The sequence below is a fragment of the Patella vulgata genome, chromosome 6 (genome assembly GCF_932274485.2).
Source record: "Patella vulgata chromosome 6, xgPatVulg1.2, whole genome shotgun sequence".
NCBI lineage: Eukaryota > Metazoa > Mollusca > Gastropoda > Patellidae > Patella > Patella vulgata.
In genome coordinates this window covers 65,709,354-65,727,244 of record NC_065884.2, presented here as the reverse complement: position 1 = coordinate 65,727,244, position 17,891 = coordinate 65,709,354, and the positions used below count along the sequence as shown (strand labels likewise).

At 39.0% G+C, this 17,891-nt stretch overlaps 1 long non-coding RNA gene across 1 annotated transcript; it reads right to left on the bottom strand.

Annotated features, from left to right (window-relative positions):
- Positions 1-68: 68 nt before the first annotated feature.
- LOC130013251 (uncharacterized) lies at positions 69-7,546 on the bottom strand. Its single transcript, XR_008788631.1, has 6 exons — positions 7,527-7,546; positions 5,139-5,190; positions 3,619-3,770; positions 3,136-3,300; positions 1,893-1,939; positions 69-126 (listed from the first exon to the last, which is right to left on the bottom strand). It is a non-coding gene; the product is annotated as an uncharacterized LOC130013251 (long non-coding RNA).
- Between the last annotated feature and the right edge of the window lie 10,345 nt (positions 7,547-17,891).

Below are 17,891 nucleotides of genomic sequence, written 5' to 3'. Positions count from 1 at the left end.
TTTTATTCATGACAAAACAGCTTTATGAAAACCCAAATATGTTTATTTCTTCGGGTTTGTTGATTTTTCTGTTTATTTGTGGTTTATTGGCTGTTTCCTGTAATCTTATTAACAAGCATTGAAAATCTGAAATTGAAATCAATATCATTTATACAAGATCGATATTCGATCTTTTCAATGGAGGAGCAGAAACCGCGCCTTTATCAAATGTAATCTCGGAACTTGAAGCGTCACTAATAAAACCAAAATAAAAACAGCAGACGGCGCTTGTTTCATCACCGATCAATATTACAGTAGAACTAAATCTATGCGTAAAGGTCAGCTCAATTTTTGTCAAGGTAGCTGAGATGTAAATAAGGTTATTGCACGCGATTGTTGTCGAGATTGTAGGTTAGGGCTAAGGTAAGCATTGGGGCTAGGTCCAGGGTTCATAATTAGGGTTAGGGTTGGGATTAGGGTACGTGATTGTTGGTAAGGTTGTAAGTTAGGTTTAGGGTAAGCATTGGGGCTAGGTCCAGGGTAAGGGTTAGGGTTGGGATTAGCGCTAGTCTTGTTTCAATCTCCTGATCTATTACAAAAAATTGAGCTGACCTTATCATTCATCACTGATCAATATTATAGTAGGCAACTAATATGAATATACCACACAAGATGGAGCTTGTCTGATAAATAATGTAATAATACACCATAGGGGATTTATGTTCTGTGTGAATAATAACGTCGTTATGTGTTCATCTAAAAGTAAAACGCAGTTAATTTGCTTTCAATATTAGGACAATAACAATCGTTGTGTACACGCAGCATTCGTCGGAAGCACGCTACACAGGCACTGCCATATCGACGATATTTATACGCCCAACATTCGCTCCCAATCCGCTGGCATTCGTCTTAAACGTGAGGAGTTCGCTAAGAACCAGATTTTGGCCGAGAATTTGAGTTTATCCAGTACGTTAAGCATCAGTTAGCGGACATACCACATACGATAGAGCCTGCCTCGTTACAACATGTTTCTGAAGCAACGACTGCGAGTTTTACAACATCTGGCCGTTGCTTGTTTACTTCACAATTCCCGAACTTATAGCTATGTTATCTACAGACACGTAAGAAGAAGCGTCCAATCAGAGATTGTGACATCGCGACCTCCACGGAAATCTTGACATTGAATGAACCTTTAACTTTGCAACTCGATTATCACAGGTAGACATTTTAGCTTGAAAGCCCGGGACTTGGTATTCGCGACGATCGAGGAATCTGATTGACTCACAAGCTGGGCTTGTACCGAATCGAAATTAGTGCCGAAATATGCAGGGTATTACGTGAAGGCCTTGATAAGATGTACGTAGTTAAAGCGAGATCAAGCCTTCTATTGAAGATGCGTTACAAACCACACAAGATGCAACTTGTCTCACCACTAACAGAAAAGACACAAATCAATATAACACACAAGATGGTGTTGCCTCGTCGCTAACCATTATAACACACCACACAAGATGGCGTTGCCTCGTCGCTAACCATTATAACACACCACACAAGATGGCGTTGCCTCGTCGTTAACCATTATAATACACAAGATGCCGTTGCCTCGTCGATAACCATTATAATACACAAGATGGGGTCTGTCTCGTCACTAACCATTATAATACACAAGATGGCGTTGCCTCGTCGCTAATCATTATAATACACAAGATGATGTTGCCTCGTCACTAACCATTATAACACACCACACAAGATGGCGTTGCCATTATAATACATAAAAGATGGAGCTTGTCACGTCACTAACCAATATAATACACAAGATGGAGTCTGTCACGTCACTAACCAATATAATACACATAATGGAGACTGTATCGTCACTAACCAATATTATACACAAGAGACGAATCAATACTTACAGCTTCTAAAAATGTTTTCATTTCTGATACTTGAATCAACCCATCGCCTGTTTATACATTATAAATTATAAAAAACATTAGTTACGGTTCAGTAAAGAGAGTGGCCCAATCAGTGCCAGAATTAGAGAGTCCCTGGTATTTTACACTTATGAGACGCGTCCCAACCTCCCACCTTAGAAGAAGATTAAAGTGTATATTAATTAAACACCAGGGGCCGGCGCTCAAAGCTCAGTTAACTTTTAACGACTCGTTAACATGGAGTTCACGGATCGTTATATTTAACGGAGGTGTTGGACTCCGTTATCGGTTTAACGATGGCATTACTGGGCTGCCAGTCAAAGGCATAGATTACCAATGTAATTTTCTATACAACATTCTAGAGGGTTGGGCTATATTGGGGGGGGGGGGGGCTATTCTAATTTTTATTTGACAAAATTCTATAGAATTCTACAGAAGTTTGGTGGCCTTTAGGAAATAATGGGCCCAAATAATCTACAGTGTCTGTAGTGCAAATCCCATAATTCTTCCTACAGATTTATGCTAAAATTACTAAAGGAAACATTAAAGTATTCTATAGTTTTTTTTAAAGTGTTTTCTGTAGTAAATTCTAGAGTTATGTTTTTGTCTTTAATCAAGTTTTGTGAACAGTCTGCACAGTTGTCCCACTGTCTTAAGTTTCTTGTTAATACTATCTTCTATGAAGTTGGTATACATGTACATTGAATTTAAAAATGTAAAATTGAGCCATTGACCTAACAGTTTATTTTTGGATTAACTTTAATCAGTCCGTAAGCTAACGAATAATGAAACTGACTTTCTAGCAACAGACATTTAACGGACCGTTATCAAACGACACATTAGCAAACTTATGATTCGTTAGAGTTTAACAGATCGTTAAAATAACTTAGTTTTGAGCAACTGGTCCCTGGTCGAGGATGTTTAAGACTACAGTGCGTGTAAGCAAGGTTTAGGGTAGTGCCAAAAATATTATACACCTTGGCCGGTGGCCCCTAAGATCTTGAGTAACTGGATTTATGGGCCTGGGATTCAGTAAGTGCTATTAAGGTTCATGGTATCAAACAGCAATGGTGTCAATGTGAAATAGGGGCCTCTCTGTATGCAAACTGAGTGTAAGCTCTGTTTACTTCAGAGGTCCAGAGAGTAAGGCACTGGATCACTAGCCATAAGTTCCTGATAGCAAAGAAAGGTTCTCGAGATTTTTCAGTGTGCAATGTTACTTTACCTGATGTGTCTACTCTTTCAATCAGAGCAGTAACGTCATTGGCATCTAGTGCATCATCGTCGTCTGTATCCAGAAAATCAAACACGTGTTCTGCAAACGCTCTCTCATCGTGGAAAGTTGAAACCCATCCATTTCCAAATTCCGCCTTTTCTACTTTATTATTCCCTAAAATGGATTTTAGACGTTGTTAGTTTGTTCAGGAGGAAAGATAAGAGGTGTTTTCGCCGTAGTGCATATTATATAACACACCATACAATCTATAAAGTAGGTTATCTGTGCAAGCTACGCATTCGATCGCGGGATTCGAAATGAGCTGGTTATTGTCGATGGGACGTTACCGCCAACCGCTTCCTGGTCAAAGATTGACATAACAGCACCCTGCATTGCTAGTTGGTTTTTAACTTCCGCGCCCACAGATGTTTTGTGTAACAATTGTGTTTTCGCTTTAAATATTGTTATCGCACAAGGAATGTTAAAACTTACCGTTAGTATCATAGTCATAAAAGAATTTAGCCAGATCTAATCCACTGAGAACACCATCACTATTCCCATCAGCAATCGTTAGAACCATATTAATAACATGTTCTTCTGTTAAATCGGCGTGGTTATTGTGTACACATGGTGCTGACCATGCACTGTTGAAATAAGAAATATCATGCAACAACCATACATCATCAGTCTATACAGGTATTTTACATTACCCAGAATAACCATACAGTTGAAGGGATTTACTCTATTTTACAAAAACATCGTTACAACAACTACGTCGTCCGTGCAGTCGACAAAGGTTGCCGCATTTTATTTGTAGGTGCTCTAATGGGGAATTTAAGACACTAACACTGAATTGGAAATCTAACTGTGTGTAAATGTTTCTTTCTTGAGTATATCATAATGTTGCGAGCGTATATTCACCAATTTAGCGCGTGACGATCTTATCAATTTATAAAAAATGACGCAAATTCAAGACTACCCCCCCCCCCCAACAAAGGAAAAGGGCCACTAAATTAAAGAGAAGAGACACCAATCTGAAGAATAGAGACCCCAGCAAAAGACTAGGGTCCCCAAACTAAAGAAAAGGGCCCCGAAACTAAAGAAAAGGGACCTCAAACTAAAGAAAAGGGACCCCAATCAAAGAAAAGGACCGTAAACTACGTGAGAACATAAGCCTACAATACTCTCAGGTTCCTTCTCGGTCCATCCATGTTGCATACAATCTTATTTGGACATCTCAAATTTGAAAAATAGAGTATCGATTTTTTTTATATATCAATCACCGAGGAGAAATAATTAAACATTCTCATCCAAACGGCGGCACGTGAACAAAATACAGCAGCAAACTTATGCCAAATCTGTATGCTTACTAACGAGACCAGTGAGCATGTTCAACCAACTACACCACTTCCACATTTTTAAAAAAAAAATCTCGCTTAAAAAACCTTTTTTGCTTGTGTTACAGACGGGGTTGGGGTGGGGTGGAGGGTGTATTTATCAATATATATTTGAGATTTATGGAAACCTTGTTGAAGATCGCTGGTCTTCCCCTTTAAACATACATTATGCAAGAGCTAAATCTGCCTATTGCAGGTCTTTCTTTAGGCCTGAAATGTTACCTAAATTATTAATTTTACGTTAATTAACTTATCCAGACCTTAATCAAGTCTCGATGTCATCGCTAGCCTGCGATAGTTACTGGATAAGGATCCGATCTGCTGCTCTACGCTCATTCATGATTAAATCAAGAAATGGATAAACGGGACTATGTATTTTATCGTACCAACTTTAGTAATGATGATCTAGGCTAGGCACAAAAATCAATCGCTAAATTTTCGGTTCAGAGTGAATGAATTTAACTGAAATTTTCAGCAAATTCCCTTTACAATATCTTGTTTTTAACTATTATAGTGAGAACTGTCATCTCTTTATTTAATCTCCCACAATGTATCTTTAAGTGATCTAAATATTTCTAGATGACTCTAGTTAAAATATAAAACAGCTAAACATACCAAGCCAAGATGGCGACAAATACAATCAAAGTAGTCATTACTATGGTGGAATCTGGAAAAAAAATGTTTGAACATATATGTATCTCAATGCGGTTTTTATAAATGAAATGAAATGAAATGGGGTTTAACGTCCTACTGTTTTGCTCCGAACTGGGCTAATGAAGACGGGCATTCGCCAAGCAGTGTGCTATGAGGGAAATTTTGCCCGGACAGCGGCACTGCGGCCTACTCTTACATCGAATTCCAACTGTCAAGGGATCTTTTACGTGCACGCCAATGTGTACACGGGACCTCGGTTTTTCGTCTCATCCGAATAACTAGACAGCTGTCCTTGTCAGGCCCTCCAATCCTAGTGTAGTAATGACAAGTAAAACGAAATTTTGAACTATAAAAAACGAAACGAAATAGGATCTGTGTTTTAAACAGACTTAATAGCACTGCGCGCGTAACCCACTGAACTAATATCTCTAAGTGGCATTATTTAATCTCTGTAAATGGCTTCATCATGCAATTCTTATATATTCAACTCAAGTTTAATAAAATTTGTTATTGTGCTTAATAATGATCAGGGGCTACTTATCGAAACGTCGTGCTTTTAGAATACAACTAGTGATTGTTTGGCATAAAAATTGTGTTCAATTGAAGTAATTCATCATAGTCTCACAAAAATTGGAGTATTGTACAGACGAAATTAAACCCTGTTACATGGTTTAACGCAAGAGCGTTAGATCCTAAGGTCTGTAATTGAGACAATGGGTCTGGTTTCGGTTGCCCACTTGTACGTGACAAGGAGTAGGGTCGCCTGTCCAACCTCATGGGTTTTCTCTGGGTCCCCCGGTTTCCTCCCACATGTTACACAATTGGAGATTATTTAAGAAAATGGCCATTAACACCCTTGGCACATGAACTTGATTAATACCCCTGACGGACATTTACTAGTTTGTGAGGCCTGATATCAGAGACTACGAATTACTTCCCTTATCATTTTCTTTTACGGTTAAAGTTTAGTTTTGGTTTATATATTTTTACCGGGATAGTCTCGATTATCAATATGTAGTTACAGTCCTTCAAAATAAAGTTATCGAACCATCGATCCAGGGTTTTTATACCGCCACAGTCAAAAATTCCCCAACACCCCCTTAACATATAATGACACCAGGGGATCGACACTGGTACGCCTTGGTACAACCAATGCAAGTCATTAGTTATTACAGCTGGCCCGGTTACGTAATGTCCTTTTTCTGTACTGAAAGCTTAATCTGGTATTATGGAATAACCAGCTGCAACATCCGGCCACAGTATGTTTTGAAATAGTAATTTTAGGTGTTGGGCCTCGGTTCACTTGAAGCAACTATAAGTAGAGATCTAATTGATAGACCGCAGAACGGCCATGTAAGTTAGTTAGGAGTTGGCACCCTAGGACCACGGCTCCCTTAACACAAGCTAATTACAGAGTCTTTAACTATAAGAAGTTTTGTACATGATATGTTTGAAGAGTAATAAAAGTATCATATGAAGTTAAACCAATGTTGACATCATAAAGACCCAAAAGTGTAATACACAACTAAAGACGCTGCGCACCTGTGAATTATTGAAATAAAATTGAACCATTCCGAAATTACCTAGTTTGTGTCGAGATGAAGTTACCCCCCCCCCCCATCCTCGCTTGGTGCACAAAAGTAAGATTTTAAACTCTCTTTCATTTCATTTTACTAATATAAGAATTCTTACCTGTTGTCTTTCTTCAGGTGTATGACTAAAGTAATCTTTATATGTGTTTTATAGATTGGACAGGTATTACGTCACACGGAACTAGGCAGGTGCAGGGGTTCTACCGGAGAACAATATTTATAAATTCTGGTGCCACACGCGACTGATATTACTTGAAGTAGTCCACGGGACAGGGTATTCTGAACATAGGATATATCATTTAATCGAGTTTCGTGGGTTCGATTCCAAGCTTGAACGCGACAAGGGGTATGGTTGTCTAACCTCATGGACTCCCTCTGTGTACTCCGAATTTAAAGGGCCCGGTTTCCTCCTGCAACTAAAGACTAGAGTCGAGTGTCGTTGCTTTGATTCCAAGCTTGAACGCGACAAGGAGTAAGGTTGTCTGTCTAACCTCATGGACTCCCTTTGGGTACTCCGAGTCTAAAAGACCCTGTTTCCTCCATATTCCCGAAGCAATGGCCCGAGAAATTCCTCTCTGGCCATTGCTGGATTAGCTTCTAATACTTTCGCTTTTGAGGGAGTGTGTCTATTCTTTCCGTTCAATCAAATCTATCCAAAAACACAGCAACATGACAGCCCGTCGCTTAATCAGGGGTCTTCCCTAAAACGGTGAAAGTGTTGTTCGTCTCAAAACAATATTGTCTACATAATATCCACAGAGTAAAAATCGTGTTGGCAGTTGATAGCCTTGTTTGTCACACAATTAGTTTTTCTGCAATATTCTGCTATGCACTGGTTAATTGGGCATAATAAAATCGTGAGTCATGACGTAACGTTATGTAAACATATTTGGTCCAATTTGGAGCTCTGTTTGGTATTGTTACGCAGTAAGCTATTGGTTGTTAATCGGACTATTGACCAGTCATAATTTAGAACAAGAATTTGCTTTGTTTACAGCAGTGAGTAGTGGGATTAGCTCTAATCAAACGAAACACTGCGAGGAGTATGGGTTTCCTCATTCAACTAAAAACTAGAGTCGAGTGTCGATGCTTCGATTCCAAACTTGTACTTGACAACATGTATACTTGCTTGCCTAGCCTCATAGAATTTTTCCAGGTACTTTGGGCCCGGTTTCGCATTCAGTGAAAGACCTGGCGCGCTAGCAAATTATTGAAATAAGGTTATGCCTTTTGTCGGTCCTAAAATGACCAAGTTTGTGTTGAGTAGAAATCAAACATATCCTGGCCACCAGAACAAACCCTTTTACTTGCCACACATGTCAGCTATATATAGACGTCCATGATCCTCTATGATAAGAAATTCGAATACCCGTTTTTTTTCTGTATCAGATACATAATATATATTTTAAATTTCCAGGTCTTTAGGCCACATCGCTTAAAGCGAGAAGAATTTCATATTTTCTAAGAAAGTCAAAACATAATTAGTTCTATGTCTTTTGCTTAATAGGTTGTCAACTCACTATTATACGATCATAGGTTGTCAACTCACTATTATACGATCATAGGTATCATTCTCACACTTAAAAATCATTCACCCTGGAAATAATAACACAATTACCTGCCTTGTTTTGCTATTCCACCCCATGGAATAGCTATCTTCAAACGTTTGAATTTGAAGTTGAAAATGATATTTTTGCCAATTTCTCAACTGGCAATAGTGAATTCTATGATTAATAGGATTATTCTTTAACAAGGTAGGACTGTTTATAGATACCATCTATTTTAAGGCTTTATTTTAATACATTTTAAAAATATAACTTAAAAATATGAAATTATCGCTTTAAATTGTACACTTAGGCGTTCACGTAGGACAGTTGAAATTCGAAATAAGAGTAGGCCGTAGCGCCGCTGACCGGGCACAAAAACCCAACAGGTTGGACAGGCGACCTTACTTCTTGTCATGACTGACCTTATGTTCTAACGTGCACGCGTTAAACCATTCGGCCACTCAACGGCACCAAAATAAATATGACACAAATTTATGGAAGAACAACTTCTTATTCATTTTGACGAAGAGTATTCTGTCAATCTTTTATTAATACCAGTCTGATTAAAATACAGATCTATATTTCGTTTCGTTTTTTTATTATACTTTTGATGGCCTCTGCTACATGAAGATCTAATCGGTTGTAGTGGAAGGTCGCGTCGGAGGTCATACGAGCAATTTTTGGCCCTATGACGTCAAACATTTGATTAACTAATCAGCGTTGATGTTTCTAGTGGATTATCCACATTTCCCTGTACCTCACGATAAAATCTCGCCGTAACAGACCGTTTCATTGGCTAATCCCTCACATCATCCAGAAGGCGGGTTATATAACAACTCCTCCAGATCCTAGTGTAGTAAAGACAAGTAAAACGAAATTTTGAACTATAAAAAACGAAACGAAATAGGATCTGTGTTTTAATCAGATTGTATTAGTTGATATTAGAGTAACAAATGTGTAGGACACTTTATTTATAGACAAGCAATAAATACAATTCAGAACTATACAGGGGCCTGTTTCACGAAATTTTAACTAATATAATATACAAATTTTAGTAATTTGATTGGATAATATTAGATTGATTTTAGTGCTTAGCTAATCAAAATTGAAGTATCTACTAAAATTTGGATTTCATCTTTAGTTAAGATTTCGAGAAACAGGGCTCAGAACAATATCACGAGAAAACGACTTTATGGAAATCTAAAAAACAAAAATATCTTCTTGTATTCTGTTTATATGTGGTATATTGACTGTTTCGTGTAATCTCTTAACAAGCGTTGTAAATCTGAAATAAAAATCAATATATCTCATAGTATCGATCTTCTATCAATATATCAATCATTAATAGAAATGAAATTAAATGGAATGGGGTTTAACGTCCTACTGTTCTGCTCCGAACTGGGCTAATGAAGAAGGGCATACGCCATACAGTGTGCTATGAGGGAAATTTTGCCCGGAGAGCGGCACTACAGCCTACTCTTATATCGAATTCCAACTGCCAAGGGATCTTTTACGTGCATGCCAATGTGTACACGGGACCTCGGTTTTTCGTCCCACCCGAACGACTAGACAGCTGTCCTTGTCAGGCCCTCCGTCCTGCATCACTGACAAGGAGAAACCACGTCAGAAAATCTGGATGAACTTTCTCGGCCAATGCAGGATCGAACACCCGACCTCCAGGCTAGCGATCCAGCGACTTACCCACTTAGCCACGTGATCCCCAAATCATTAATAGAGGACCGGTATTCGATCTTTTAAATAGAGAAGCAATATATCTCGATTATGATCGATTTTCGTTAATTTAAATAGAGGATCAATAATATATTTCAATTATATAAGATCGATCTCCAATCATTTGAATAGACTTTGATATTCAATCACTTAAAGTAGCTAAGTCTCCAACTCAATATCATTCAAAATCTTCAACATTGAAAACACGATTTATTTGTCAAATTAAATCAACATTCATGTTGTGATCTTACCGGAAAAAGATGGGCTTTTGATATCCAATATTTAAGACAAAATAAACATTTTACCATTGGTGCACGAATAGTGTACCATAATGCGCTTCAGCCCCAGTTGTATCAAGAGACTCGAGGGACGAGGCTAGACACATTGCACCAAATCAAACGGCGTATGTAGACTGGAATAACCAGACGCTCGAAATTTGCACTCGCTTGAGACTGCTGGCTTATTTCGCCGAACATATCTGATTTGAAATTGGAGTAAAAACGGAAACCATTGAATGTAAATCAGTTTATATACATTCATATTACAGTATTATATGCGTTGCGACCCACTTTTGTCAATTTCTAGGTCCCAAGGCCCTTATTCGCGAAAACTTAAACTAATATAAAATCGAAGTTTTAAGAAATACTGCAACTTCATTGGATATATGCAAATTGATTTTACTGGTCAGCCAATCGAATTGCAGTATTTCTTAAAATTTCGATTTTATCTTAGTTTAAGTTTTCGTGAATAAGGGCCCAGATGTTAGCGATTTAGCTCCTTTAAATAGGGAAGCAATATATCTCAATTATCATATCGGTCGTCGATCATTTAAATCGAGGAGCAGAACCCAGATCTGTATAGTTCTATAGTTCTATACAACTGAAAACCAAATCACTAAAAATAACCGACTTCCGTTTACTCAGTGAAAAAGGAAAATTTAATAATAGTTCGTCACTAGCCTAAAATAACGTATCGTGGCACCAGGGGCGGATCTAGAGGGGTTTGGGAGTACCAGCGTTTTGTCAAAGTGACGTGTGGTTACCCCAGATATACGCCAAATTGACGATATTTCTTAAGAATTTTCAAGGCCGGGGGGAGAAAACCCACTCGGACATCCACAAAAGGTAATTGTCTCATTATCCTGGCCCCTCCCCACACACCCCTTGATCCACCCCTGGTCACCATTATAAATCAATACTTACAGCTTCTAAAAACGAGTTCATTTCTGCCTTTTGAACAACACCATCGCCTGTTAAATATTATTTTGAAAAAAAACCCACAATTAGTTGGACATCAATGAATTATTGACGGTTTTGGTAGCATGTTGGAGTGGATTGGGTTGGGGTTTTTTTTCGGGGGGGGGGGGTGTTGGGGGGGGGGGGAAGTGTCTTCAGAGCTGAAATGAAATAGGGTTTAACGTCCTACTTTTCTGCGCTCGCTGGGCTAAGGTTTTGTTAGCATGTTGGAGTGGGCTGTGTTGGGTTTTTTTAGGTGGGGGGGGGGGTTGAGGGTGTTGAAGTGTCTTCAGAGCTGAAATGAAATAAGGTTTAACGTCCTACTTTTCTGCGCTCGCTGGGCTAAGGTTTTGTTAGCATGTTGGAGTGGGCTGTGTTGGGGGTTTTTTCGGTGGGGGGGTGGGGGGGCTGTTGAAGTGTCTTCAGAGCTGAAATGAAATAGGGTTTAACGTCCTACTTTTCTGCGCTCGCTGGGCTAAGGTTTTGTTAGCATGTTGGAGTGGGCTGTGTTGGGTTTTTTTTCGGGGGGGGGGTGTGTCGAAGTGTCTACTTTTCTGCGCTCGCTGGGCTAATGAAGACGAGAATACGCCATGCATTGTGCTATGCCGCTATGGTGGACATTTTGGTCGGATTGCTACGTTAAGAACCTACGACCCACTCTTTCATCAAATTCCAGCCGTCTAAGGTAATTTTTCATCCCATGCAAACGACTAGATAGCTACTCCTTGTTATTCCCTCCGCCCGCACTACTGATAAGAGGGGGGGGGGGGCTTTCTCAGCCAACACTGGTATTGGTTCGACCCGTGTCATTCTGCTTAGCAAGCCAGCACCTTTCACACTGAGCCCCCGCGGCTCTTTGTGTCAACAGACCGGACGGCATATGTTCTTGTAAAAGATGAAAATATAAGAAAATCTGTGAAAGATGGGGTGTTTCTTGTTTCTGAAATGAAAACGTACCTGATGTATCTACTCTCGCCTCAAGAGCAGGAACGTCATCATACTCCAACACACCATCGGCATCAGTATTCAGAAAATCAAACACGTGTTCTGCAAAAGCTCTCTCGTCATGGTAATTTGCAACCCATCCATTGGCAAATTCCACTTTTTCGACTTGGCCATTCGCTGAAATGACAAGACGACAATGGATAGTCGTTGTTAGATCGTCCAGGGGGGAAATAATGACTGTCGTGAGCCTATTATTCACCGGAATTGGTGATGGGGAAAGTGAAGTAAAGTATTGGTTGTTTTACATCGGTTATTTCTCAACAATAATGGACGAAACTCAACAATGGCTTTATATGCGGAATGGACGGAACCAAACAAATCAATATGCAACCTTCAATTATAAGATGCCATATTAAAAGACCATGGCGTACAGTCCAAACGAAAGCGTTGTGCCCGTTTTAGTCTTGGGGTGCTACGATGACTAGATGTATCGAGGAAAGAAAAAGAACTGTTAAAACTCTGTCTATCTGTGAAAACTTACTGTTAGCATCGTAACGAATAAGGAACTGAGCAAGGTCAATTTCACTGAGAATACCATCATCATTATAGTCAGCAGCTTCAAGAACCATGTTAATAACATGTTCTTCTGTTAAATCAGCATTGTTATTATGCACACATGGTGCTGACCAGGCACTGTTGAAGCAAAAAACAAAAAAAATATATAAATCGTGATGTAAATTCCCGGATTTATATTCTTAAAAATAGACTTATTGCATGTTTACGTCAACTTTGTTTTGACGTCACAATGTCAAAGGTCAAGTTTATAAAACTGGATATGGTCAAAACGGACAAACAAAAACGGACAAAATTTAGTCAAAACGACAACAAGTGTGGTCAAAGACGGTCAAACTATACCTCATTGGATTCTTATTAAATAACACCTGTTTTATCGGTCGTTTTGACCACGGACCTTATAATACATATTATAAGGTCCATGCTTTAAAGTTACAATTTCATATTTTTAAGTTATATTTTTAAAATGTATTAAAATAGATGGTATCTATAAACAGTCCTACCTTGTTAAAGAATAATCCTATTTATCCTATAATTCACTATTGCCAGTTGAGGAATTGGCAAAAATATCATTTTCAACTTCAAATTCCAACGTTTGAAGATAGCTATTCCATGGTGGAGGATAGGAAAACAAGGGAGTTAATTGGGAGGTAATTGTGTTATTATTTGCGGCCTGAAGATTTTTAAGTGTGAGAAAGATAACCTATGATCGTATAATAGTGTGTTGACAACCTATTGAGCAAAAGACATAGAAATAATTATGTTTTGACTTTCTTAGAAAATATGAAATTATAACTTTAAAGTACCCAATTCTCTAACTCAATATCATCCAAAGTCTTCGACATTGAAAACACGAATTTTTTGTCAAATTAAATCAACATTGATGTTGTGATCTTACCGGGAAAAGATGGGATTCTGATATCCAATATTGAAGACAAATTAAACATTTTACCATTGGTACACGAATCGTGTACCATAATGCGTTTCAGTGCCATGTGTAACAAGGGGCTTGAAGAACGAGACTAGACGTATTCCACAAGTGATGTCAAACGGTGACGCCATATCCTTATCTTGAGAGACTGGAATAACCAGACGCTACAGATTGACATTCAATTGAGACTTCTGGCTTATTTCGCTGAACATAACTGAGTAGAAATTACAGTAAAAACAGAAAAGATTGAATGTAATTCAGTTTATATACATTCATATTACATTATTATATCCGTTGCGACCCATTTGTGTCAATTTCTAGGTCCCAAATATTAGTGATTTAGCTCCTTTAACTAAATAGTTGGACCGTTTGTTTTAATGCCGTTTCGTACATAACCCATTCGGCACACAGAGATCCATCTACTTCGAGAACAGATCTCTGCCCTAAATGGCCGCCATATCCAACAATTAGTACACTGTCATGTGGTCCTACTCAGGTTCACATCTGTTAAATGAAAACAGAGAGAGAGAGAGAAATGGGGTTTAACGTCCACTCGACACAAACTAGGTAATTTCGGGACTAACACATGGTTCAATTTTATTTCAATAATTCGTTTACGCGTAGGGGTCTTTAGCATTAGGGGGAAATCGGATGACCCGGAGAAAACCCACGAGGTTGGACAGGCGACCCTACTCCTTGCCACGTACAACCGGGGAATCGAAACCCCGCAAGTTGACTCAATGACAGACCGTATGATCCAACCCCCCAAATGAAAACAGAATATATACTTCGTAAAATTCTCGAAAATAATACTTAGTGTTTTCGACTTACATCGTCGATTTAGGACTTAAAATGTCTGTTAACTAGCTTAGTGTCTTTTTTTAAAAAACAGACAGCGTAAGTTTATTACATTTATTACATAACCATTATAAACAAACTGCTGCCTTGACCAATCTATGGTCGTTTTGACGAACAGTTATGTCCGTTTTGGCCAAATAGTTTTGTTCATAAACCTTATTATAAACAAGCCGGTGCCATCTTTAAATTTCGTTAAAGTCTTTCGGCGGACCTCTTTTAAATCCAAGCCATGAGATCATCTATCGTTGATAATATATTTGAGATCACCTATCATTGATAATGATGTGAAATCACCTATCGTTGATAAGGCTATTATGATTTTTGTTCGTAATTAATTTAAGTAAAATTGAACAACATACCAAGCCAAAATGGCGACAAATACAATCAAAGTAGTCATTATTATTATGGTGGAATCTGAAAAATATAATGTTTAGCCACATCTCAGGGCGGGTAATAATAAATACCAAAATATTCCTTCCTGAGAGTGAATTCTAAATTGTATTCCCAACTATTCTGCTCGGACTGGATTAATAAGTCGTGCATATGTATAACTTGTGCTATAAAGGAAATTTTGTCCGGACAGGTGCGCTACGGCGTACTTTTATATCGAATTTCAACTGCCAAGGGATATTTTACATGCATGCTAATGTGTACACGGGATCTTTTAGGTACACGCTAATGTGTACACGGGATTTCGGGTTTTCGCCCCATCAGAACGACTATACGCTGTCCATTGCCTGTCCCTCTCTTCTGCACCACTGACAAGGAGGAACCACGTCCGAAAATACTAATAAACTGTTTCCCGCCCAACGCAGGGATCGAACACGGGACTTCCAGGTTAGCGTGTCAACGTCCTACTCACTGGACCACCGTGGCTCTCCGTGATTCCAATCAACATTTTTTTTTTAATTTGATACTATCGCTGTTACTTTTGGTGTACCAACTGCCCTAATTAATTTGAATAAAAAGTTTATTTGATACGTATTGACATATCTAAAAAAACCTGTGTCACATCATTTCTCAGTTCAATGTCCTGTATCATAAGGCCTGTCATTGAGTCAACTGGCGTGGTTTCGAATCCCCGGTTGTACGTGACAAGGAATAGGGTCGCCTGACCAACCTCGTGGGTTTTCTCCGGGTCCTTCGGTTTCTTCCCACTGCTAAAGACCCCTACGCGCAAGCGAATTATTGAAATAAAGTTGAACCATGTGTTGGTCCCGAAATGACCTAGTTTGTGTTGAATGGACGTTAAACCCCATTTCTCTCTCTCTCTCCCTATACCATAGTTTTGGTGGACATACGGCCAAAGAGTTTGCCCAGGCACCACTAAACGTCTGCTTGTCTTCATAACAATCATCACAGTACCAACTCTGTCATGTGTTGTAGAAAATGCGGCGCCCAATATGGAAAGCCCGAACTAACAGGATATGAATACATTGCAGGATATGAATAACTTTAACTGGGCCTATATTCGTTCATATTTAAGGCCAACTATGCTTTACTTTACAATAGTAATTGATTAGTACCCGAAGATAGCCACACCTGCGACATTGCGTGGAAAATTTAAAAGTTGGTGAGCTGCGGGCCGATTTCTAGTGCCGGGCCCAATTTGGTGAAATTGGTCAAATGTGCCAAAACCTACCCTCTTTGCGTGCTATGGCCGAAAGGTTAGCTCGTGCGCATTGAATCAAAAGGTCTGTCATTGAGTCAACTAGCGTGGTTTCGATTCTCCCGATTGTTAGTCACAAGGAGTATGGTCGCCTGTCCAACCTCGTTGGTTTTCTCCGGGTCCTCCGGTTTCCTCCCACTGCTAAAGACCCCTACCCGCAAGCGAAATATTAAAATAAAATTGAACCATATGTTAGTCCCGGAATGACCTAGTTTGTGTCGAATGGACGTTAAACCCCCCCCCCTCTCTCTCTCTCTCTCTCTCTCTCTCTGATGAGGAGGAAACCGAGGGCCTAACATATGGTTCAATTTTATTTCAATAATTTGCTTGCGTGTATGAATCTTTAGCTGGAGGCCCATTGGTGCACAAAAGTAAGACCATACACCCATTTCATTTCATTTAACTAAAACAATATATAATTACTTGCCTGTCCTGTTGCCTTACTCCAGACGTCTGACAAAATGTAATCTTCTTACGTATCTTATAGATCTGGCCTGAGTTACGTCACGTAGAACTAGGCAGGTGCCCGTCCAAGATAAGTCCAGTGTGTCATCAAAGGTTATGTACTATAGATCATGTCAACGAATAATCAGAGATAACGCTGGTGCCAGGTTGATTATATCACTGATGGTGCCACCGACGAGAGGACGTTACTCCCCAAAATGAACTGCCACATCATTGTCTAACCCTGAAGACCTATCTCAGAGTCCCTACAGAGCGCCATCAGCAACCATGATCATAGACCACACATCGTTGGGCTTGGTCAGTCTCATGATTGCATGTATTGGATTGTATTCAAATGTCTGAAAATGAAACAGTTGATGGCCTAAGTGGCACACCATAATAGTCTGCGTGCATGTGAGGAAGTCGTTGGATACAGGTTACAGTAAAGGTTCGTCTGTTTTTGAAATGATTTTTTGGGCGAATTTTTGGATTATCAATGATATTGTCACCTAGTTATAAATATAAACCCTTCAATTTTTATTCGCCCATGATATTGTTGTCTTTTTACCTTTTTTTGCTTCTTTTAGACGCTGAAATGTTGTATCATAGCGTTTTTATGAATCTATGTGTATCATAGAACACGAAGGTTTATATTTAATGTGATTTTAACCATGATAGAGATTGGAACTTAATCATATTTTTGGTGTTTTTTTTCTCGGAATTTTCATACTTTTCCTGTCTGTCTGCATGCTGCTTGATCTACGTGCTAACGTTGGGGGGGGGGGACCTTGCAAATCTGTAAATGATTTTATTCTAGGGTAAAAGCGTAAAAATCTGAAATGATACATTAGTGAAACCAAAAATTGCTGTGGAGTCGGAAGCAATAGAACTCAGGGACGCATACGTACCCGGCGGGGAAATCTGCCCAAACTCTAAAACTACATTGACGCAACGTATCTACGGATGGGAAAAATTCCTCTTGCCAAAAGTCTCTAATAATATTCAGCCTTTTTCAGGACCACGGCACGGTCAAGCAGAGGATCGGGAGAAACAGGTTTCATTTCTTTCTCCCAAATGTTTTCCCGTACTGGGAATAGACATGACAGGGAGCATTTGGAAAACTTAGACAAATTTATGAAACATTATTTTTTGTTTCTTTTCACATTAATATATAGTTTATCTTATCATT